This window comes from Delphinus delphis, chromosome 6 (genome assembly GCF_949987515.2).
Source record: "Delphinus delphis chromosome 6, mDelDel1.2, whole genome shotgun sequence".
Classification (NCBI taxonomy): domain Eukaryota; kingdom Metazoa; phylum Chordata; class Mammalia; order Artiodactyla; family Delphinidae; genus Delphinus; species Delphinus delphis.
In genome coordinates this window covers 100,987,196-101,011,052 of record NC_082688.1, presented here as the reverse complement: position 1 = coordinate 101,011,052, position 23,857 = coordinate 100,987,196, and positions in this window count along the sequence as shown.

Below are 23,857 nucleotides of genomic sequence, written 5' to 3'. Positions count from 1 at the left end.
TCTAATGAAATAGACATCTGTAAAAAACAGTATGCATGTTTGGTTATGGGTCACAATATAAAATGTGTTTCTAGAAAATGCTGCATGCCCACTGACCTAGAAGCATGTTTACTGTGTGCACTAGAAGGTGTAAGAGGCTTTTTAAACTCTTCCTGAATCTTTTTGGGAGCAAGTGAACTTGATCATCATGTGGTCTGAATTAGTTCAGCACTTCTTCCCTCCAAAGGAGCCAAAGAATTTGATGATCAGGTTCACTATTTGGCAGGACTGGACAGTTGCTATTGGCCAAAGAGTATTGCCACATGGCCTTAGCAAGTATCTTAAACTTCCTGAGTCTCAGTTTCTTCATCTGTAGAATTGGGAACACTATTATCTACTTCATAGAGTGTCAAAGTAATAACTACTAGCAAACAAAAGCATTTAATACAGTTCTCAATACAGAGTAAGAAATATATAATAAGTGTTTCCTTTCTTTCCAGCTTTCATTCAGGGAAAAAGATACCTTCTGCCATTCCCTGTTCCCGTATAAAGAGACAGGTCACCTTTCCACACTGCCAGGAGTTGGGATGCTGTGACATTGTCAAGTGCTTTTCTGCTGTCAAGTTAATGAAAGATTACTCACGCCCCCTCTCCCTGGTCAGCACAGCTTGCTTATGGAAAAATCGGAAAATACCTAAGAGCACTAAGCAAGAATCAGCTCTGTGTAAAAGCAATTTTCTCCAGCTTTGTGAGTGAGAGCAGTTGTAAATCACTCAACCCATTTACATTTATCCCGCTTTTTAAAGCGGGGTGGCGATGGGAAGAAGGGAGGGATATTTACCCAATGAGAAATGTTACCCTAGGACAGAAGAGAAAATGTTTCCAAAATCACCTCCCTGTTGGGCCAGTGGCAGGCTATGTGTGCCAGGAGACTAGGAGGAAGGGGTATGAAGAGGTTACAACAAACTCTATCTCCCAGAGTAAACCTCAAAGTTGGAATACCTGTGCACAGAATTAATATCCAATCATTCTCTTTACTTGGTTTTTCTTTGCAAATGCAGGAAAAAAAAGTTTACTTAAGATAGCTTAATTGTTTTTAATGCCTGATACATAAAACCAAATAGAACACTCCCAGTGTTAGTGATGGACCTCTCGGCTTTTACCATCTCTACGGTATTTACTCCATCTCTGAGCAATTTTAGATAAGCTAAGCCAGCAGCTGGGCAGACCCCAGCTGTAACTAGGACTGATGTCCTTGCTTCATCTAAGAGAAAGCCCACGGGGCTGAATCCAAGCATCCAAACAGAGAGAAAACATTTTCCACTACCAAGGACAGATGATCTTAGCTATGTTAAACCAGTCTCTGCAGAATTCTTACCTGAACATTCCTCATTTGAAGGTAAACCGAGGTCGCTCAAAGACTGTCACAGGAAATTTATTGAGAAGAGTCTTCCATTTGCAGTAATCATTTTACCTGGAAATAAATGCACGCAGTCAGAGATAGCAAAGGAGGTCTGTCAGAGGAGGCTTGCCCTGTGCCAGTAGTCAGTGCTATGATATAAACATAATTGGTGCCCCTGTCAGGAATATTTCCCAAATAGAATTTATAACTCTTCCTGGGAAACATGGGAAATCATCAGCTAAATAAAAAATAAAACCATATTTTAAGTTAAGGTCAAGAGAGGGAACAATTGTTTGGAAAAGCAGAGTTCAATGTCAGACCTCCTTATATTTCCAGATGCATGTTCTACACATTGAGGGAAACAGGACAATTACAGCCATTTCACCATTTCTGTATGAAGGCTAATTTTCAACTACTAGACTAGACCTCTCTTTTCCTTTAAACCAAGTTTCTCAAATAAACATTCTATAGTTTTCATGCCCACTGTCTTCTTTGAGGCACCACTTAATTCTTGCTAGCCAAACCCAATTCTTTCTATCATCCATCGATCTATCTATCTAGTTACTATCATCTATCATCTATGTCTATCTATCTATCTTTCTAAGTCTGAATCTTTCACCTTTTTTAACTCTTGAACCTCTCTTTATGCTTCTCTTTGATCTTGGCTTCTCATTTATATTGTATGGTCTTACCACGTCTACCAGTTTTCTCAACTGGAAAATGATGTCATAAAGCATTATGTTTATGTTTTTTCTTCTACTTCCCAAGCCACTCCATTTGTTTTCTTCCTTAACTATCTCCTTATTTTCAATATATTCCTTTCCATCATTCCTTATATCCAAAGATAAATCTAATGAAAATCAGTGCCTTAAAATTTCTCCAAATACCTTTCCTTGTGTCTGGAATGTTCCCGTCTCCCTCAGTTAACTTAGAGATTAGAATTCAAACTCATTCCTTCACTCTCAGTTCAAAGACTGTGACATTTAAAAGGTATAAACAGGAAAATTTGATTATTTTTCCATGTGAGGGAAAAATAAAGACATTTTTAAATATATAAAAACAAAAAATTACTATTTATTTTTCTCCTAAATAAATTTTGGAGAAAAATCCCTGATGAAGTGTACCAAATAAGCAAAATTGAATCTGAGCAATACTTCAGGAAGGGAGAAGACATGCTATAGCAGAAATAGTGATAAGCTCCAAACAGGAAAACTTAAGAGTAAATCTAAGCCACTGTTCATAATGTCTGTGAAATTGACTGCTCTTATTAGGGAAAAAAAATTATTTAAATACAAGTGGGAAATATAAAATAAAGTTGGTAATAATAATAGCAACCTAAAGCTAAAATTCCAGATTATTTTAGCAAAACAAATATTTTTGACAACAGACTGGGAGGAAAGGAGGAAAGTTAAAAAAGGCTGAGATCTTATCTTGTTTAAAAAAGGAAGACTATTAATAATATAATTCTTCATTTAAATTTTTTGGGTTTTTTTCCCAGTTTTATTGATAGATAATTGATGTACAGTACTGTATAAGTTTAAACTGTGCAGCACCATGATTTGACTTATATACATCATGAAATGATCATCACAGTAAGTCAAGTGAACATCCATTATCTCATATAGATACAAAAGAAAAGAAATAAATTTTTCCTTGTGTTGAAAGCTCTTAGGATTTACCCTCTTAATAACCTTCGTAAATAACATATAGTTACATTAATCATGTTGTACATTACAGCCCTAGTAATTACTTACCTTATAACTGGACGTTTGTACCTTTTGACTACCCTTGTCACCATACAAAGATATATTATTATTGACTATATTCCCCATGCTTTACATTTCATTCTTGTAACTCATTTATCTTGTAACTGAAAGTTTGTACCTCTTAATTTCCCTCATCTATTTCACTCACCCTTCTCCCCTCTGGTAACCACGTTTGTTCCTTGTAACTGTGACTCTGCTTCTGTTTGGCTATGTTCCTTCATTTGTTTTGGTTTTTAGATTCCACATACAAGTGGAATTATATGGTATTTGTCTTTCTCTGTCTGACTTATTTCACTTAGCATAATACCTTCTAGGTCCAACCATGTTGTCACAAGTGGCAAGATTTCATTCTTTTTTTACGGCTTAGTAAAATTCCATTGTATATATAATATATACCACATCTCTTTTTATTCATCCATCTATCGATGGACACTTAGGCTCCTTCCATATCTTGACTATTGCAAATAATGCTGCAGTGAACATTGGAGTTCATACATCTTTTCAAGTTAGCGTTTTTATTTTCTTTGGAAAAATACCCAGAAATGGAATTGCTGGATCATATGGTGGTTCTATTTTTAATTTTTTGAGGAATCTCTATTTTGTTTTCCACAGTGCCTGCGCCAATTTACATTCCCACCAACAATGCATGGGGTTCCCTTTTCTCCACACCCTCACTAATATTGGTTATTTGCTGTCCTTTTGATAATAGCTATTCTGACAGGTATGAGGTAATATCTCATTGTGGTTTTGATTTGCATTTCCCTGATGATTAGTGATGTTGAAAATCTTTTCATCTGTCTGTTGGCCATCTATATGTTTTCTTTAGAAAAGTGTCTATTCAGTTTCTCCATCCATTTTTTAATTGGATTGTTTGATTTTTTTGGTGTTGAGTTGTATGAGTTTTGTATATTTTGGATATTAACCCCTTATCAGATATATCATTTGTAAATATGTTATCCAACTCAGTAGGTAGCCTTTGCATTTCATTGATAGTTTCCTTTGCAGTGTAAAAGCTTTTTAGTTTGATACAGTCCCATATGTTTATTTTTGCTTTTGTTTCACTTGCCTGAGGTGACTTTTAAAAAAATATATATTGCTAAGATTGATGCCAAAGGGTGTACTGCCTGTGTTTTCTTCTAGGAGTTTTATGGTTTCAGGTGTCACGTTTAAGTCATTAATCCATTTTGAGATTATTTTGTACATGGTATGAGAAAGCAGTCCATTGATTCTTTTGCATGTAGCTTTCCAGTTTTCCCAACACCATTTAGTGAAGAGGCTGTCTTCCCCACATTGTACATTCCTGCTTCCTTTGTCATAGATTAATTGACCATGTAAATGTCCATTCATTTCTGGGCTCCCCATTGTGTTCCGTTGATCTGTGTGTCTGTTTTGTGCCAGTACCATACTGTTTTGATTACTGTAGCTTTGTGGTATCATTTGAAATCAGGAATCATAATACTTCTAGTTTGTTCTTCTTTCTCAATATTGTTTTGGTTATTTGGGGTCTTTTGTGCTTCCATACAAATTTTAAAATTATTTGTTCTAGTTCTGTGAAAAATGCCATTGGTATTTTGATAAGAATTGTATTGACTCTGTAAATTGCCTTGGATAGTATGGTCATTTTAACAATATTAATTCTTCTAATCCATGAACACAGTAAGTATATCTTTCCATTTGATTGCATCATCATCAATTTCTTTCATCAGTATCTTCCAGTTTTCCAAGTACAGGTTTTTTACCTCCTTAGTTAGATTTATCCATGGGTATTTTATTCTTTTGATGCAATTTTAAATGGCATTGTTTTCTTAATTTCTCTTTCTGATAGTATGTTATTAGTGTATAGATTTTTCATTTTGATAGATAATTCAAATAAGTCTGTTAAAAATTTAAGCATAAATATTATTAGAACATACTTGAGATCTATCATGCCCAAACCACTTAAGGAATTAAGATGAAACAGAAAATGTATTTATCTTACTGTTAAGGAAATGGGAAGTGGGAGAGGACATTTAACTTAAAAAACACAGTATACAGAGGTGAAATAAAATAAAATAATATGCCCTAAAGTGAACCAAGCAGATCAGAATTTATAATGAATATGAATAAGTTCAACTTATCTATTTAAAATCAAGAATATTATATTAGTTTCAAAATAGCTCATTATTATTTCCCAAGGAAATATATAAAACAGAATGACACAGAAAGGTTAAAAACAAAACCTGGAAAAATATATCAGTAAAATGAAAAAATTAAAAATGGTAATATTAATACTTACTAAATATTCAGTTCAAAGAATAATTCAGGTAACCATATACAAAGAACTACAAACCCATATATAAATTGCAACAAATTCAGAAACATTCTCAGCCTCTCATATTTTAAGAAATTCAAAAGAAAGTAATAAAGGGATGCAATTTTCCATATATCAGATTGGCAAAGGTGTGTTTGAGAATATTCAATATTTGCTAATAAGAAAACAGGCCCACTCAAATATTGTTTTGGTGACTATAAACTGAAACATAATTTTCAATTTGGCAGTAGCTTCAAAATATTTTATACATACACTTTGATCCAGCAGTTTTACTTTTAGGAATTCGTTCTATAGACAAATTACACAATGTCACAAAGATATCATTGCAAGGATATTCTTCGTTGCATTTTTATAACAGCAGAAAGAATTAATAATCATCAAGAGGGGGCAAAATAAATACATTTTTGTACATCCCTACAATAAGATCTTAGAAAACACTTTAAAAGAATGGATTATATCTATGTGTACTGACATAGAAAAAGTCTAAAATATATATGAAGTAAAAACAGTTAAATTTTATTTCAATACATTTATACTGTAATTCCATCTGCAATTTTAAGAAGAAAAGACAGACTTCATCTATTGCACCATTGTGAATATCTTCATCAATTAGGGAAATATATGTAGTCATATCTGATTTATTTTTCTAATCATCAAACCTCAAATATTTTACCAGTAGGAAATCTGCTATCTTTCTGGAAGGCTTCTCACCTTCCTAACTTTAAATTCTGTACAAAATCTGGGGGTGGGGGGAGGGGCGTCCTCTTCAAGACTGCTTCCATATACCAGACGAACTAATAGCACTGAAAAGGCTGAATTATTCACTAGTACTGTCACTTTTGTCCCGCCACAGGGCCTTGCTCTTATACATTGACCCTGACACAGTATGATGATCACTTTTCCACTGCTGTGTTTGTGCCCCTGCTGGTTCAGATGTCTCCAAGCCTGCAGTTGCAGTTGCCTTCTCTTCCAAAGTGGCCAATCTGTTAGCCCACACACACATGCTCAGCTCTCATCCCCACATCACAACACTTTGCCAGAGTGGCAAAGCTTGAAGGTGGTTCAAGACTCACTACAGTTGGTGTGAGAAAGAGCCCCCTACTCTTTCTTGCAATCCAAGATCTGCTGTGGAGCTCTGGTTACCAATCCAGAGGACCCCGCCTGAACCCTACAAGACACCGCCTTTCCAGTGGGCACCCTCTTAGGTTCTTAATGTCTTTTGATTCTAATAGATCTGAGTGGGACAATCTCAAGCCATCAAGAGGGTTATAACAACACTGGACTATAAAAAAGAAGGGGTTAGAGGTATGGCTTTTCCTCCCATATATTAATTGAACAATATTCTCACTAGCACCTTTGAGTACCCTTCTACTAGGACAACGGGTCACTTACACTTACATAACTAATGTAGCCCACCTAAATGATGCTTCTTTTAATAAAAAAAATCTCCAAAGCATGGTGTTGCCCTTAACTCCAGACATATAAGAGGCTGACCTACATATGTATACACATAGACACACTGATGATAAACATGACTCTATCCAGTTCTGTGACTGATTTATTACTGTGACAATTCCACATTGCTTTCACTGTTATAGCTTTTTAATACGCTGACATATGATAGAGCAGATTCATTTATATTTTGATGGTGTTTTCAAACATACTTGCCTTTTTTGTCCATTTTATCTTTTGTGAAACTTTAAAACCTGCTTGTTAAGCTTAATAAAATATCCTATCAGGGGCTTAACTTCATGGTCCATTGAATTTTAAAAATAATTTTGCAATAATTGGCATCTTTACAACATTGAGTCATTCTATCCAAGAACATGGTATGTCTTCCTGTCTCTATTTGTCCTTCAGTTGTGTTCCTATCATATACAGATCATGTACTTTCCCTGTTAAATACTTTATGATTTTGTTACTCTTGTGAATGGGGCTGTTTACTCCATCATATTTTCTAATTGGTTGTAAATACTGATTAGGAAAGCTGATGATCATTGAACATAGGTATTGTAACCAGCCACTTTACTGTTCTACTTTATTCTAATATCTTTCAGTTTGACTTCCTTGAATTTTATAGGCAGGCATATTGTCTGTCAATAGTGAAAATTTGTCCTATTGCCTTCCTGAAGTTTTTGTTTAATTGTTTCATCTTACTACATTGGCTTTAAGCTCTAATACACCACTGAATAATATTGGTTATGGTGGGTATTATTGTCTTATTTCTGGCTGTTTCAGTTAGATGTGTTCAGTCCTGAATAATTCAACTAAAGTTTCCTTCTCCCCTCAGTACTTAGAAGTTCATAGGTTGTTGGTGTGGTACAACTGTTCAAGAAAAGTGCCAACAGTGAGTCGAGCTCTTTATATCTTTCTCTGCATCTTCCTTAGTATGTTGGGTTTTCCTTAGACTCACTATTTGTGGGTTGAAAAACGGGTCCTTCTCACAATCAAGGCAAAAGAATGAGGAGAAATTCGGGACAGTCTGGTACCTCCTTCTATCAAGAAAGAAAAACAAGCTTTCTCAGAATGCACAGGGGACTTCCATGTACAACTGGGTGGACAGAACTCAATCCTATAACCACCTCTTACAGCAAAAGTAGCTGAGAAAATGAGTACTTAACTGAGCATCTTCGTCCCCCAAAAGGACAGTGACGTTTTATTAGAAAGGAAGAAAGGAAGAAGGTATAATGGGTAGACAACCAAGAGTGCCTGCCACCCTGACTTACTGTGACTTACATTAGACTGTGTCTAATGTTTCAGAAACATTTGTGTCATATATAGAATGGATAAACAACAAGGTCCTACTGTATAGCACAGAGAACTATATTCAATATCCTATGATAAACCATAATAGAAAAGAAAATTTTAAAAAGAATGTGCATATATATATGTATAACCGAATCACCATGCTGTGCAGCAGAAATAAACACAACATTGAAATAACTATACTTCAATTTAAAAAAAGAAATTATTAGGCTGGGTACTGTAATTTTCTGATAGAGAGTTGTATCAGCCTGAGGAAGCTCGGTTCTAGTCTTAGCTTGATGAGGTCTTTTAAAATCAGGAAAGAATATTAAATGTTATCAAAACTCCTGTGACATCTATTGAGAAGATAATATGTGTTTGTTTTTTCAATTAATATGTTGATTCAGAGTAATAGATTCCAATTGTTGAATCATTCTTGCAATCCTGGAATAAACAATGCTTAGAATATGATTATTCTGTCAATCCATTACTGTACTTAATTTAAAAATACCATTCTCATATTTTTTTGCATTAATGCTCTCAAGTAAAATTGATCTACAGTTTTCTTTATGCTATCGTTGTCCAGTAATTTTCATGAGCACTCTGTAACCACACAGAATAGATTAGTGGACTTCTTGTCTTTTTCTGTTTGAACAGTTCAAATAGAATTACCTATCCCTTCAAGATTAGGTAGAATTCCTTTCAGTAATGTAGGCCAGTAGCTTCACTGAAGTGACAGATTTGCAACTGTGTTCTGTTTTTCCCATGATTATTTGTATCTTCAGGTATTCTGTCATTGAAACAGTGGTTATTTTTTAGTTTATTCAGTGATGTGCTTTATCTTCAATTTTTTAATATATAATTTTTATATGTAATTTTCTAATATATAATTTTGTTAAAAAATTTACTCTAAGTATTGCCTTGGCAGTTTTGATTTTGCTCACATTTTCATTCGTTCCCAAATAGACTGTCATTTCAACATTGATTTCTTCTTTAGCTTGAATTATTTAAAAGAATTTTTAAGAAAATATTCATGTGAATAGCAGAGGGTATTTCTTTTCATTTTCTTTTGTTGTTGTTATTTCCAGTAGTTGATATTTGCTGTTCTGTGCTACCTAGCATTCAGCCACCCCTCCAATTTGGAGGTCAGCCTCTGCGGGATGAGTCTTGGTGGAGACTCCAGAGATGAAGGTAGCAGCAAGATTCCAGTGGCAGCGAGTATCAAATGATCATGCACAAGATGACATCCAAACTGGACCTTCACCATGAGTTCTGTCTGACCTGTCCTTCTTGTATCTTACCTGGTTCTCCCACCTACAGTCAGTTCTGTAAGCTCTCTACTATCTTTCCAATAAATTTCTTTGCTGCTGAAAATAGTCATAGTAAGTTCTGTTGCTTGCAACCAAAAATACTTTTATTGGTAATTTATAATTTCCTACTTTAGACCTAGAAAATATTCATAAAAATTCTGCTTTATGGAAACTTATGGACATTTTTTCTTTGGGGCTTAATACACAGTCAAATTTTATTAATAGTCCATTTTTTTCTCATCTCTGGTTTATTAGATACATTTTATGTATCAAAGATTTTTCTAACATAATTAAAGACTTTTTCTTTCTTTTGGCTTATTAGCTTCTGAGATAAGTGGATTTAAATCTCACACTGTTGTTATAATTCTGGCCAGGTCATGAACGTTTCATTGGTGGACTCCCAAATGTTAGTATCTGTAGGCGTTTCTCTTGGGTCAGTTTTTCCAGAGAATAATCTTCCAATCCTTTGCCAAGAGAGATAGAAGGCTGGCTGCCAACATGCTAGCTGAAGAGTATCAAAAGACAGCCAAGAATATCCCTACCAGACATGTATTTTCTCTTGAAATACACGCTTCTCAACTGCTTTTTATACAGTGCTTAACCGCTGGCCTAAGACATGGTTATTTCCATTAGAAATAACCTCCCGTCCTCTGAAGTGCTGGTGAAGCTGGGCAAGGTGTCCTGTTTGGGACAGGAGGAGAGGTACTAGGGTTTAACTAATCTTTACGCAGATTTCCAACTCCCTGATTTTAGTTATGCCCTAGTAAACTAGGTAACCTATTGCCTTTCCAGAGTTCTGTGATTCAGATGACCTTGCTTCTCATTCACATTTCTTCTCCAAGCCCTTAGGGTTCAGCTTTCTCCTTTATGCTGAACAAATCCCACTCAGCCAGCTGTTTCCTTTGTTCTAAATCTGATGACATCTCTGGTCCACAGTCTCCCCTCAGTTCTATTTTTCCTTTTGGAGAGTATACATATATTCATATGTATGTGTATATGTATATAATGGGTTTTTAAAGTAGGTTTTCATTAGAGAATAGAGGTGTTTCTTTCCCTTTCTTTTCTTATTGTGTAGTGATAAAGGTAGTATTATTTTTCTCCTTCCATTTTTTTTCTCCTTCCTAATGTATATAGCTTTTCTCCTGAAGGTCAGGCCAGACTGGGAGGGGGATGAGGAAGAGAGGTGCCTGGGGTCCATGTAAGGAGGCACTTGATCCCAAGTAATGACCGTGCATTTGCATGATGCTAATAGTGAAAACCTCCTCTAATGTTGTATCCTAGATGCCTCTATTGCCTTACCTTTGTCCTAACTCTGCTGAAGTTATTCCCTTCTCTGCACTGCACTCAAAGGATAGAACTCAAACTCATACCATTATTGGCCTTAGGAGTCATGGGACAGAATTTGGAGCTGCCAGAGTGGCTAGAAATTAATGGAAGAAGTCACAGAAGGGGAGCTACAAAATTAGTGTATAAACTTCTCTCAAATTCTTTGCTGATCCCTGAACAATACATGTGTAAGACTCCAGGGAGCTTAGAACAAGTCTCAGCACCCCTCAGAGGGTGATACCAGAATCCAAATTCTCTACAATGTTCTGCAACGTTGAATCTAATATATTCTATAATCTTTAGATAAAATAAAGCAGTTTTAGATTCACAAAGAAGTTTAAAAATATGACCTATAAGTGAAGAAAAAAATGGTTAATAGAAACAAAACTACGAATGTCCCTGACATCCCAAATTTAATTAACAAAGTAGGACTTTTAAGTTACCATGATACATATTATGTTAAAGAAGCTACAGGAAACAAAAATGGATTAAATGGCAAAAGGGTGGGGAATTTCAAGGGAGATATATATTTTTTTCCTGTACTGAAGCCATATTTCATATATTGAAGTTATAAATAAGAACAAAAGGAAATCTTAAAACTAAAAAATATGATAACTGAAAATAAATAATTGTTGGATGGTAATAACAGCAAACTGGACACAACAGAAAACCAGTAAATGTTAAAAAAAAAAGTCAAAAAAATGTTTAAAAATTAAAGCACAATAAAAATTTTTTAGAAAAGAATGAAGAGTGTGTCAATGACAAGGGGAACAGAGTTAAGTTGTCTAATGCGTGTGTAATTGTAATCTCAGAAGGAGAGAGGAAAGGTAATTGTGAATAAAAATATTTGCAGAAATGTTGGCTGAAATTTTTCCAAAACTGATCAAAAATGGCATCACACAAATACAGGAAATTCTAGCAGGATAAATACACACGCAAATCCATACGGAGGTGTATCACAATCAAACTGCTACAAAACAAAAATAAAGAGAAAATCTTAAAAGAAGTCCACGGAAGGAGGCCCATTACCTATAGAGAAACAAGGATAGCAATAAGCTGACTTCTCAGAAACTATGGAAGCCATAAAACAGTGGAACAATATTTTTTAAATGCTGAAAGAAAGGACTGTCAGCCTAGAATTTTACATCTAGGTGAAAAATATCTTTAAAATGGAGGCAAAAGAAAAGTCATTTTCAGATAAAATCTTCTTAAATTTGTCTTCTACAAATCTGTACTACAAAAAATGCTAAAGGGAGTTTTTCAGATAAACGTGAAATGATGTCAGATGGAAATTTAAATCTATAGGGAGAAATAAAAAGCAGTAAAGATGGTAACTATGTGAAAAAACAAAAATGACTAGTTTTCTTTCTTTTTCAAAATCCTTTAAAAGCCCATTGACTCAGTGAAGCAAAAAAATAATAACAATATATTATAGGGTTTATAACAGCAGTAAAATATATGGCAATTATAGCAAGGAGATGATAGGGACATACATAGAAACACACTGCTGTAGAACTCTTACATTGTAAGTGAAATGACGTTATACTAATTCAAGGTAGACAGTGATAAATTAGATGTATATTATAATCTCTAGAGAAAATACTAAAAAAAAAAGTCTGTAAGTCCTTTTCTGATTAGAGAAATCAAAAAGTCACCCTGGAACCTACCAGCAATGCTCTGAACAGCAATGTTGTCCTCCCAAGCTACTAAGTCTGGACCCTCCTAACAAAGTAGAAGGACATAGCCTAAGCCTTTCTCCCCATGTTAGAGAGACTACAGAGAAAGGTGTGTATATGTAAAGAGGCAGAGACATAGGAAGCATGTAAGTAACTACCTTATTTCAGTCATTGTGTAAGTGATACCTTGCTTATGTTCTGATGGCTTTATGTGATCCGAGTAACTGTGTTACGCTGTGGTGGGCAGGTAATTTCTGGAGGCAATCGGAGGAATCAAAGTGGTTTAGACACGGCTACAGTGGTATATGTGGACCACTCAGGTCTACCCAGAATCAGTTTGCTTACTGGGACCAGTTCATACGTCTTGGCTAGTAACCAACCTTAGTCAATCACATGCATAGGAACAAGATCTAGTCACATTCTGTACATATGCTTTGTGTGCATATGCCTTGTGTGTGTATTACGGTAAATTTCAAATGTGCTTTAGCCAACTGGTTCCCAGATAGAAAGGACCAGGGAAGCAAGTAGACACAGTTTTCAGTTTAGGGATTCTTATGCACACAAAGAGAGCGTACAATGGAAGCTACAGACTAGGAAAAAATGTTCTTTGTTGCACAATAGAATGGCAACAGAAGTAGTTACAAGTACCTTAAGCTAACCTTAGGAAGCATTACAGACACAGGATCTATCAGAGATCGATGAGTTACGAGATACTATTAAAGAGCCTTAACAATTGCAGGTTCTATATAAGTCTATGGTTATGATTAAATGCTTGAATTTTAATATATATGGATTAAAAACATGCAGATATGGGTCAAGGAGGCAAAATGAATGAATATTTTATCATGTTCAATTTGTATCCATGGTGATTAAAGCCAGAAAAGGAAAGTGAAATTCTCTTCTCTCTCCCACTCACAGAGCATTATCTGGCCCCTACTCCCAGCATAAAGCACTCCTGCTTTCCCATTATGGGTCAGAGTAAATACTGAGATGCTGGTCATTTGCAGCTGTCATTCATAGTCATCACCCGTAAGAAACAAACCAGTTCCAAAACTGCATTCCTAACTGGGGGGTTTGATTTAGGCCTTTTCAAAAGTAGCTCTTCTGTTAATCAGAACCCTAACTTGAACTTATATGTCATCTTCCTTGAGAAAAATTTTGTAAAACCTCCTTTTATATGTGATTTTAGAGTCAGCAGTGTATCTCTGAAGTAGTGCTGAAATGAGAAACAAAGCCTGCAAAAGTGCATTTTAGCTGTATTCCACCCCGCTGTCTCTACCTGTGTGAGCCTGGGCAATTCCCCCCATTTTCCTGAACATCAGTTTTCTTATCTATGAAATGAGAAATTTCCATTTAAGCAGTGGCTCTTAAATCCTTCTATGTCATATACTCCTTTGACAATTTCACAAAAGTGATAGATAAATTTTCTCAACAGAAGGGATGTACAAAGCTGGACAAATGCCTCTCCTCTCACATTTTCTATTTTCCACTTTGGTACCTTCCAAGAGCAAGCTAACAACAAGAGGTATTTTTAATAATTTGATCCCCTGGCTGATATGTAAACTTGATGTCTGATTGTTTTTAGAGACTTTATCCAAAAGCAAGGACTCCTGTTGTCTTTCCTTTCGCATTCCTCTACACACAGGACCTGAAGTTTCCCCTTGTCCTCTCCAGCAAGTGAAATACACAAGGAGGCAAGAACTCTGGAGAAAAAGAAGAGGTTAAAGGACCAAATAACTGTGCTAAAGGGGAGCTAGAACACAAGTAAGGAGATCACCACTGGCAGAGATGTATCCACATGGGATGCCCCAATTGTCTCTGAGAGAGGCCTTTCCTTTCTGAATAGGGAACAAACTCACTAATTTCTCCTCACTCTTTGGGCTCTGTATGGGTTGGGCTGCATCATTTGAACATGAATGACAGACTCAGTCTTTAAGGGACTCTGTGTGTGTGTGTGTGTGTGTGTGTGTGTGTGTGTGTGTGTGTGTGTGCGTGTGCGCGTGCGTGTGTGCGTGTGTGTGTGTGTGCGCGCGCGCGCGCACACGCGCACACTTGTGACCTGAACTCGCCCTTCCGCTCGAGAGATCCCTAGATTTTTGTATGGATGATGAAGATTCAAAGAGAGCTTCTCATGAGACAAACCAACCAACCAGTTGCATTTTATGGCTTTTCATCTCCTCCCCCATGCGGTACACATTTACAAAATTTTACATTTCATGGGTTCACAAACCCCTAATGTCCAACCCATGGCTCCCAGAATGAGAACCTATACATTAGATAATAACTAAGTTCCTTCCTAATATCTGGAGCCTATAACTGTCTTTGCATAAATGTTTTTGTAGTAGAGAAATTATGCTTTATATTGGAGAGAAGAAACACATACAGCAGCATAACTCTGCTCAATCACACAGATGATCAGGGGAGAACCATTCCTAGTGGTAGATATCTCTTAAGCTTATTAAAGAACTGTGTTCACCTTCACTGCTTGAAATGATGGATCCACTTCTGGACAAGAATGAAGAAATTCAGTGGGGATTCATATTAGATAAATTTTACCTAGCTAGTGAGGATTCAGCCAAAGAGTGTAATGAATTGATTATTCAGTAAGTTCCAGATGAGAGTCAAGGTTTTTTCCAAGTAGATCAACAACCCCAGTCACTGGAGCCCTCACTAGAGTACTCAGCTTTTCTCCCTACATGACCCTGCACATTTAATCAGTGCCCACAGATTCCAAGGTCAATATTCTCCTCATGAATTGACCAAATTTCATTCTGAAGGATTTCAAATGCAACAAAAGTTGATCCACTACAAAGATGAAAGAGCTCCTTAACAGCTGTGATAAAAGAAATTAAAACAATTGGACACTCTTTCCACTGGGAACTAAACTATTTTCACTAAGACCCACACATACCAGTGCCCTGGTAGAGTTGACAACAAACAAACTGAAATGAATGATGACAAAGCAAATCCACTCCTACATTTGGAACTTATAAAAAAAAGCAAAATACTTGCAGAAAGAAACTAATTTTCTAAAATGCTCTAAAATGTCTATAAAACTCCTCAGTAGATTACTTTTGGCATAAAAACACAATAATTTTATAAAGTCAATAATGTCAATTTATATAGATTTACTGGAGATTTTTTTATAAAATATAGTCAAAAATCAAAAGGACAGTTGTGTCCTGTGACTTTACTAAATTCACTGATTAGCTCTAATAGTTTTCTGGTGGCCTCATTAGGATTTTCTATGTAGAGTATCATGTCATCTGCAAACAGTGACAGTTTTACATCTTCCTTTCCAATTTGGATTCCTTTTATTTCTTTTTCTTCTCTGATTGCCGTGGCTAGGACTTCCAAAACTATGTTGAATAATAGTGGCAAGAGTGGACACCATTGTCTTGTTCCTATCTTAGAGGAAATGCTTTCAGTTTTTCACCACTGAGAATAATGTTTGCTGTGGGTTTGTCATATATGGCCTTTATTATGTTGAGGTACATTCCTTCTATGCCCACTTTCTGGAGAGTTTTTATCATAAATGGGTGTTGAATTTTGAATCTCTTGCATTCCTGTACACTAACAATGAAAGATCACAGAGGTAAATTAAGGAAACAAACCCATTTACCATTGCAACAAAAAGAATTAAATACCTAGGAATAAACCTACCTAAGGAGGCAAAAGACCTGTGCACAGAAAATTGTAAGATACTGAAGAAAGAAATCAAAGACACAAACAGTTGGAGAGATATACCACGTTCCTGGATTGGAAGAATCAATATTGTGGAAATGACTATACTACCCAAAGCAATCTACAGATTCAGCACAATTCCTATCAAATTACCAATGGCATTTTTCACAGAACTAGAGCAAAAAATCTTAAAATGTTCACAGAAACACAAAAGACCCTGAATAGCCAAACCAATCTTGAGAAAGAAAAACAGAGCTGGAAAAAACAGGCTCCTTGACTTCATAGTATACTACAAAGCTACGGTAATCAAGACAGAATGGTACTGGCACAAAAACAGAAATATAGATCAATGGAACAGGATAGAAAGCCCAGAGATAAACCCACACACACCTATGGTCACCTAATCTATAACAAAGGAGGCAAGAATATACAATGGAGAAAAGACAGCCTCTTCAATAAGTGGTGCTGGGAAAACTGGAGAGCTACATGTAAAAGAATGAAATTAGAACACTCCCTAACACCATACACAAAAATAAACTCAAAATGGATTAAAGACCTAAATGTAAGGCCAGGCACCATAAAACTCTTAGAGGAAAACATAGGCAGAACACTCTGTGATATAAATTGCAACAAGATCTTTTTAGATCCACCTTCTAGAGTAATGAGAATAAAAACAAAAATAAACAAATGGAACCTGATTAAATTTAAAAGCTTTTGCACAGCAAAGGAAACTATAAATAAGATGAAAAGACAACCCTCAGAATGGGAGAATATATCTGCAAATGAAGCAACTGACGAAGGATTAATCTCCAAAATATACAGACAGCACATGGAGCTCAATATCAAAAGAACAAACAGCCCAATCAAAAAATGGGCAGAAGACCTAAATAGACATTTCACCAAAGAAGACATACAGATGGCCAACAAACACATGATAAGGTGCTCAGCATCAGTAATTATTAGAGAAATGCAAATGAAAACCACAATGAGGTATCACCTCACACCAGTCAGAATGGCCATCATCAAAAAATCTACAAATAATAAATGCTGGAGAGGGTGTGGAGAAAAGGGAACCTTCATGCATTGTTGGTGGGAATGTATATTGATAGAGCCATTATGGAGAGCAGTATGGAGGTTCCTTAAAAAACTAAAAATAGGACTACCATATGACCCAGCAATACCACTACTGGGAATATACCCAAAGACAACCATAATTCAAAAAGACACTTGCGGGCTTCCCTGGTGGCGCAGTGGTTGAGAGTCCGCCTGCCAATGCAGGGGACACGGGTTCGTGCCCCAGTCTGGGAAGATCCCACATGCCGCGGAGCGGCTGGGCCCGTGAGCCATGGCCGCTGAGCCTGTGCATCCAGAGCCTGTGCCCCGCAATGGGAGAGGCCACAACAGTGAGAGGCCCGCGTACTGCCAAAAAAAAAAAAAAAAAGACACTTGCAACCCAATGTTCATTGAAGCACTATTTACAATAGCCAGGACATGGAATCAACCTAAATGTCCACTGACAAAGGAATGGATAAAGAAGATGTGGTACATATATACAATGGAATATTACTCAGCCATAAAAAGGAATGAAATTGGGTCATTTGTAGAGATGTGGATGGACCTACAGACTATCGTAAAGAGCGAAGTAAGTCAGAAGGAGAAAAACAAATATCATATATTAACGCATATATTTGGAATCTAGAAAAATGGTATAGATGATCTTATTTGCAAAGCAGAAATAGAGACACAGCCATAGAGAAAAAATGTATGGATACCAAGAGGGAAAGGGGGGGATGGGAGGAATTGGGAGATTGGGGTTGACATATATACACTATTGATACTATGTATAAAATAGATAACTAATGAGAACCTACTGTGTAGCACAGGGAACTCTACTCAGTGCTCTGTGGTGACCTAAATGGGAAGGAAATCCAAAAAAGAGGGGATATATGTATACATATAGCTGATTCATTTTTCTGTACAGTAGAAACTAACACAACATTGTAAAGCAACTATACTCCAATAAAAATTAATTTAAAAGAAAAAGACAGCTGTGGAATAACTGATTAGTCATCGTAGGCCATTGAATTAGGTATATGCATCAGGAGGCAGGGTTATGGCTCATCAGAAATGGTTGATTGAGTTGAGTTTGATAAAGTTGTTACTTACAACTTATATTTAGTTAGGGTTATCCTGGGAAACAGAACCAATAGAATGTGTGTGTGTGTGTGTGTGTTTATATATATATATATATATAGAGAGAGAGAGAGAGAGAGAGAGAGAGAGAGACAGACAGACAGAGAGAGAGAGAGATAAAGAGATTTATTATAAGGAATTGGCTCATGCAATTATGGAGGCTGAGAAGTCTCAAGATCTGGAGCCAGGAAGCTGGAGACCCGGAATAGCCAATGGGTAGTTCCGGTCCTAGTCCAAAGTCTTGAGAACCAGGAGTATCAATGATCATATTTCCAGACTGAAATCCAGAAAGAATCCAAGAAAAGCTAATGTTTCAGTGCCAGTCTGAAGGCCAAAAAGGACTGATTTTCCAGCTCAGTAGTCAGGGAGGAGGAGTTGCCACTTACTCAACCATTTTGGTCTATTCAGGTTTCCAATTGATTGGATGAGGCCCACCCACACAGCAAGAGGGCACTCTGCTTTACTCAGTCTGTTGATTCAAGTGTTAGCCTCAAATACCCTCAAAGGCACACCCAGGATAATGTTTGACCAAATGTCTGGGCACTCCATAGTCTGGTCAAGTTGACACATAAAATTAACCATCACACATGGTATTGACTAGGTTTAAGAAAACCAAGTAGCTGGGGCTAGAAACAGAATCCATATTCTGGGTTAACAAGAGCCAAGAGGTATTACAACCCTCTAGGTCTGGAGGAGGGCATCCTTAGCACATCCCAGAGAGTTCAGAGGTTGCCCAAGGACTGATTCCTTTGCCAGGGGGGAAGCAATGGAAAGAATACCCTGAAGATTAGCTTATCCTATCATAGATCAGGATAGAAAAGAGTGGACATTGAACATGGATGAGCAAAAGAAAAATAACTAGTATAGCATTATCTTTAAAATAGGGGAAACAATGAAAATTATAAAACCATGGCCGAAAGCTGTAGCCATGCATGCATGCTTGAATCCACTTGATACCTTACTTAGTTTGTGAGTTATATTAATACAGCTGCTATAAAACAAAATACAGATACTGAGGCCCCACCCACACCAATCAAATAAGAACCTCTGAGACCTGATGTCAGGCATGAGTATATTTTAAAGTTTCTACAGGTGATTCTTTCCTATACCCCCAATAGGACACTACTTTGAAGGATGCTTGTTTTCACCTTTCATCTGGTTATTCTGGGATCACATCTCTATTTCCAAAATAAGCTATAAGAATTCTTTTTTCTAAGATAAAGTGTTTCTATGATGCTAAAAGCTCTGACTTATTTTCACTGTGGTGGCTACATTGATTATTGAAGTGTTATACTGTATATACACACAGATCTATATCAGTCTAAAACACATGATGGTAGAAGTAGCACATCTACATACTTTCCCCATGAAAGCAATGCTTCCAGAACAACAGGGAAGAACTCCCCTAAATTAGGAAACCAGGGTCAAAAATTGATGGTAATATTCAGGGAAAATTTCTTAATCTCATCACTTACCCTAGAGCCTTTTATCCTGAAATGACATCTCCTGTTAATTCTTTCCTTGATCCTATTTTCTTTATTAAATCCTTTTGAAAGCTGCAATGTCATCTTAACCTTCTAAGAAGTGAGGCACGCTCTTCACACACATGTGAAAGTGGGAGTTATCATGGGAGGATAAATAGAAGAATACATTTAATGTACAGACACATAGATGGATGCTTTATATATATTTCCCATTAAATATTTGCAACTATTCTCTATCATACGCGTCATTATGGTATTTTTTAAATGAAAAGTTTGTGAGTCATAGAGATTAACTAATTTGCCTGAGGTCACATTGTTATTGAATGGCCAGACCAGGGTTTTAATTATTCCAGAGACTGTAGTCTTTTGGCTATCTTATACCTCTGCCCATTTAGTCATGAGGGCTGGAGCCACTGAGACAGCTTTTAGGATCTGGGAACCAATTTTCAACATCTCCACAACAACCAGATTTGTTTTACAATATTTGCAAGGGGTGACAGACAGTAAAGCTCTGTGTTTGGGACACAACAGATTTCAAAATGGGTTTCTTGAATTACTCATGGAAGGGAACACAGGGTCATGGCACAGAAGACTCTATCTACTGAGATTAGGCCTCAGTGCATCCGTCCAGCTAAAAAGGTCAAGGAGAACCCAACTGCCAGAAGGAAAGGTAGATCTTTGCAACATGGCAGGGTCAACAGGTGACGTGCAAAACAGTAAAGGGAAAAATTAGTGAAAAGCACATATTTTCAGAGGAAGTATGTAAATATTTATGTAATACCAGTAATATTTTTAAATGCATAGTCAATTATCATTTTTATCATTATTGAGAAGTGACCATTTTGAAGAACACATTGATCATTGCCTCCTTGAAACCCTGCCGCACATACAGTTATAACACAAATACAGGTTGTAATATTTATCTTAAGGGACAGTAAATGGCACGAGAAGGATAAGGAATCTAAATTCAGAAAAGTCTGGTCTGAGTCTTGGTGCTCCCATTTATTTTCTTTGTGACTTCAAAAAAACTACTTGATCTCTGAGTTTGAGTTCATTTGAAAGATTGTTATAGTTCCAAAAACAGCACTTATGGTTGTGATTTTGTGTACTTCACAGTACTGTATAGAGTACAGTAGTACAGTATCTTTGTTTCAAGCCCAGGATGCCTGGAAGCAAGCGTAAAAGCAGCGGTGAGGTAGCTGGTACTTCTAAGAAGCACCAGCTGTTGTACTGTAGTACTGTACTTTTAAGGTACTGTATTATAAGATTAAAAATGTTTTCTTTACCAAAAAATAGCACTTATATCTGAACATTAAGTGCCAGGAGTTCTTTTAGGTGCTTTGCATGAATTAATTCATGCAATGTTCATAATAACCTTGTAAGGTAGAGCTCATTATTTTTCTTATAAGTAACAGAGCCAGGGTTAAAATGCAAGAAGTCTCCTCCAAACCCCAGCTCTTAACTTACTCTTATACTGAGTGTATAAATGCCTATACTATTTGGTTTTGTAATTATTAAGATAGTGTTTTAAATGCCTGACAAGGATCAATAAAGGTGAGTTTCTTGTGGTAAAAGAATCTCACGGCTGTCTTTCCTGCTCCATCCCCACTTCACCTCATACTAAAAAAGGAGTGATGTTACTGTGGATTCATTCATTTTAAGGATAATCATTGGCTTTAATTTTCTAAAAGTAGAACCACAGTGGGGGGCGGGTGGATAATTCAGTCAATTTTAAGGGAAAATGAACCTTTTTTTTACTGGTTGACATATTCTAGGGTAGCCCTTTTTATCACTGAAGAAATTGAATGAAGATAATATCTTTGTGTCTGCATGTCATTATGATATACTAAGTCTCATGACACATAAAACAACTGAAAGCAAAACCAGAATAATCAGCAGACTTCTAGTTCAAAATGACATCTCTTCAGTAAGCTCTGGTAAGACTTCAGATTTTTCACGCTAATAGCCAGAAAGATACAAACAGATGAAAAATCACAGCAACAACAACAAAACAGAAGGCTGATAGTCCTTACTGGAGGTGGTAAAAAAGCATATTTAATCCTGTTAAAAAGAAAACTGAATCAATTGAGTGGAGTCAAGCTAGCAAAATTCACAAAGAAATCTAAGAGATCAAAAGGTTAACAAACAAGGGAAATAGTAGAAAGAGAGGACAGGCTCAAAATATCAATGCCTCTGAAAGATATACAGTCAATTCTCATTATTTGTGGTAGTTATTTTCTATAAAGTCATTCTGAACACTGAACTAGTGAATCCTGGACAATTGCTTCCAGGGGAAATACAGAGTTAGGTTCCTGTGAGCTTCTGGACACATTAGTCAACTGATTAATACATAACCTTTTTATGTGTATTTCTGTTTAAAGATACCTTATTTAATATATATTGGTGATTAATTAACATTGAACTCACAGCCAATAGAACTATAATTCCTGCCTGGAAACTCTCATTTTCTCTATAAGGAACGTGACAGTCTTCTTGCATGTTGGAACACTGAACAGCACTATGCTTGAGCGCCATTGTAAACAGAGAAATCACCAACAAAAAAAGCAAAATGTAAAGAAATGTGGCATTAAATACACCATGAAAAGGACACTCTTTTCCAGTATGAGAGCTGAAACAAAAAGGCAGTGTTGTTTTATCTATCTCAGCTGAGAACTTACACATCACGAGGAACTGAAATTTTTTGCTGCTCTGTGCATGTGAATGTCCACAAATGACTATAAAAGTGCCACAAGCGTTGATTTCAAGGTTACAAATAAACTTCATTGAGTAGGCAAATTCACAAATACAGCATCCATGAATCATTAGGATTGACCATATGAGAATGTATGGAACCCAAATACCAATCAAAGATATAAAAGAGTGAAACTTTTTCAAGCAAAACCTTACTCTATGAAACTGAGAAAGCTCATCACATCCCAGGTGAAATCAAAGAAGAGGTTGACTGCGTAACACATTCTGGCAAAATATCTGAGCTAAGTCACAGAAGGAGCATCCGAAATGGAAATTAAAATAGATCATAAATAAACAAAACACTAAGGAAAGATACCTCCAGTAGAACAATGGGCAATGTACGTAAACAGAATGCTCACAAGAAAAGTAGGTACCCAATAAGCATAAAGTGATTCAAACTCAATATGCACAAGTCTGGGTGGGGCAAGGGGGCAGGAAGGTGTATCCTTGGGGATAAGTGGGGAGGAGTTAGCATTATAGAAAGGAGGGCACACAACATCCTTGGTAGGAAGACTAGATTCACGCTCATCAGATTTAAATACACACACACACACACACACACACACACACACACACACACACACCCTGATGTATGTGACTGATCAAAAAAATGGAGGCTTTGAATAATAGGTGATTATCCCTTCAAAGAGAGTTGCTTAAAAAAAAATGAAAAAATTGGGTTGAATCCTGATCTGCAGCCACAGGCAGCAAGGACCTAGGGTGTGTGTGTGTGTGCATGCATGCGAGTACGTGTATTAAATTTGAATTTTCCTATGGTGGAGATACATAGTCTATGAGATTGTGGTTGGGCACTTGTCCCTAGGAAGTCACAAAGAGGTGAAAAGCAGCTCTGTTTCTGCTGGAAGAGTGAAGAAGGAAGGGGCTAATATCCAGGGAAACAGGCCAGACTGTGGATATTCAACCCAAAAAAAGCACAAACACATGTCACCCTGAAAATAGTACTGGCTGGACAAATGATGGACTAGAAGAGCCTGTTGAGAAAGAAATCACTGAGAACGTTTTAATTCTCCTCAACCATTTGACTTCTGCCACGACTGTAAAAACCACAACAAAGGGAGACAGGTTTACTCACTGTGAGGGAGGATGAGTGAAGAAGGTCACCCCCAATGAAAGATGCACTACCAAACGTACAATGGCCTTCAACTATTATTTTTCCATAAGCCAAATGAGGTACCCTGCCACCTCATTCTACAGCTCAAGATTTTCTTA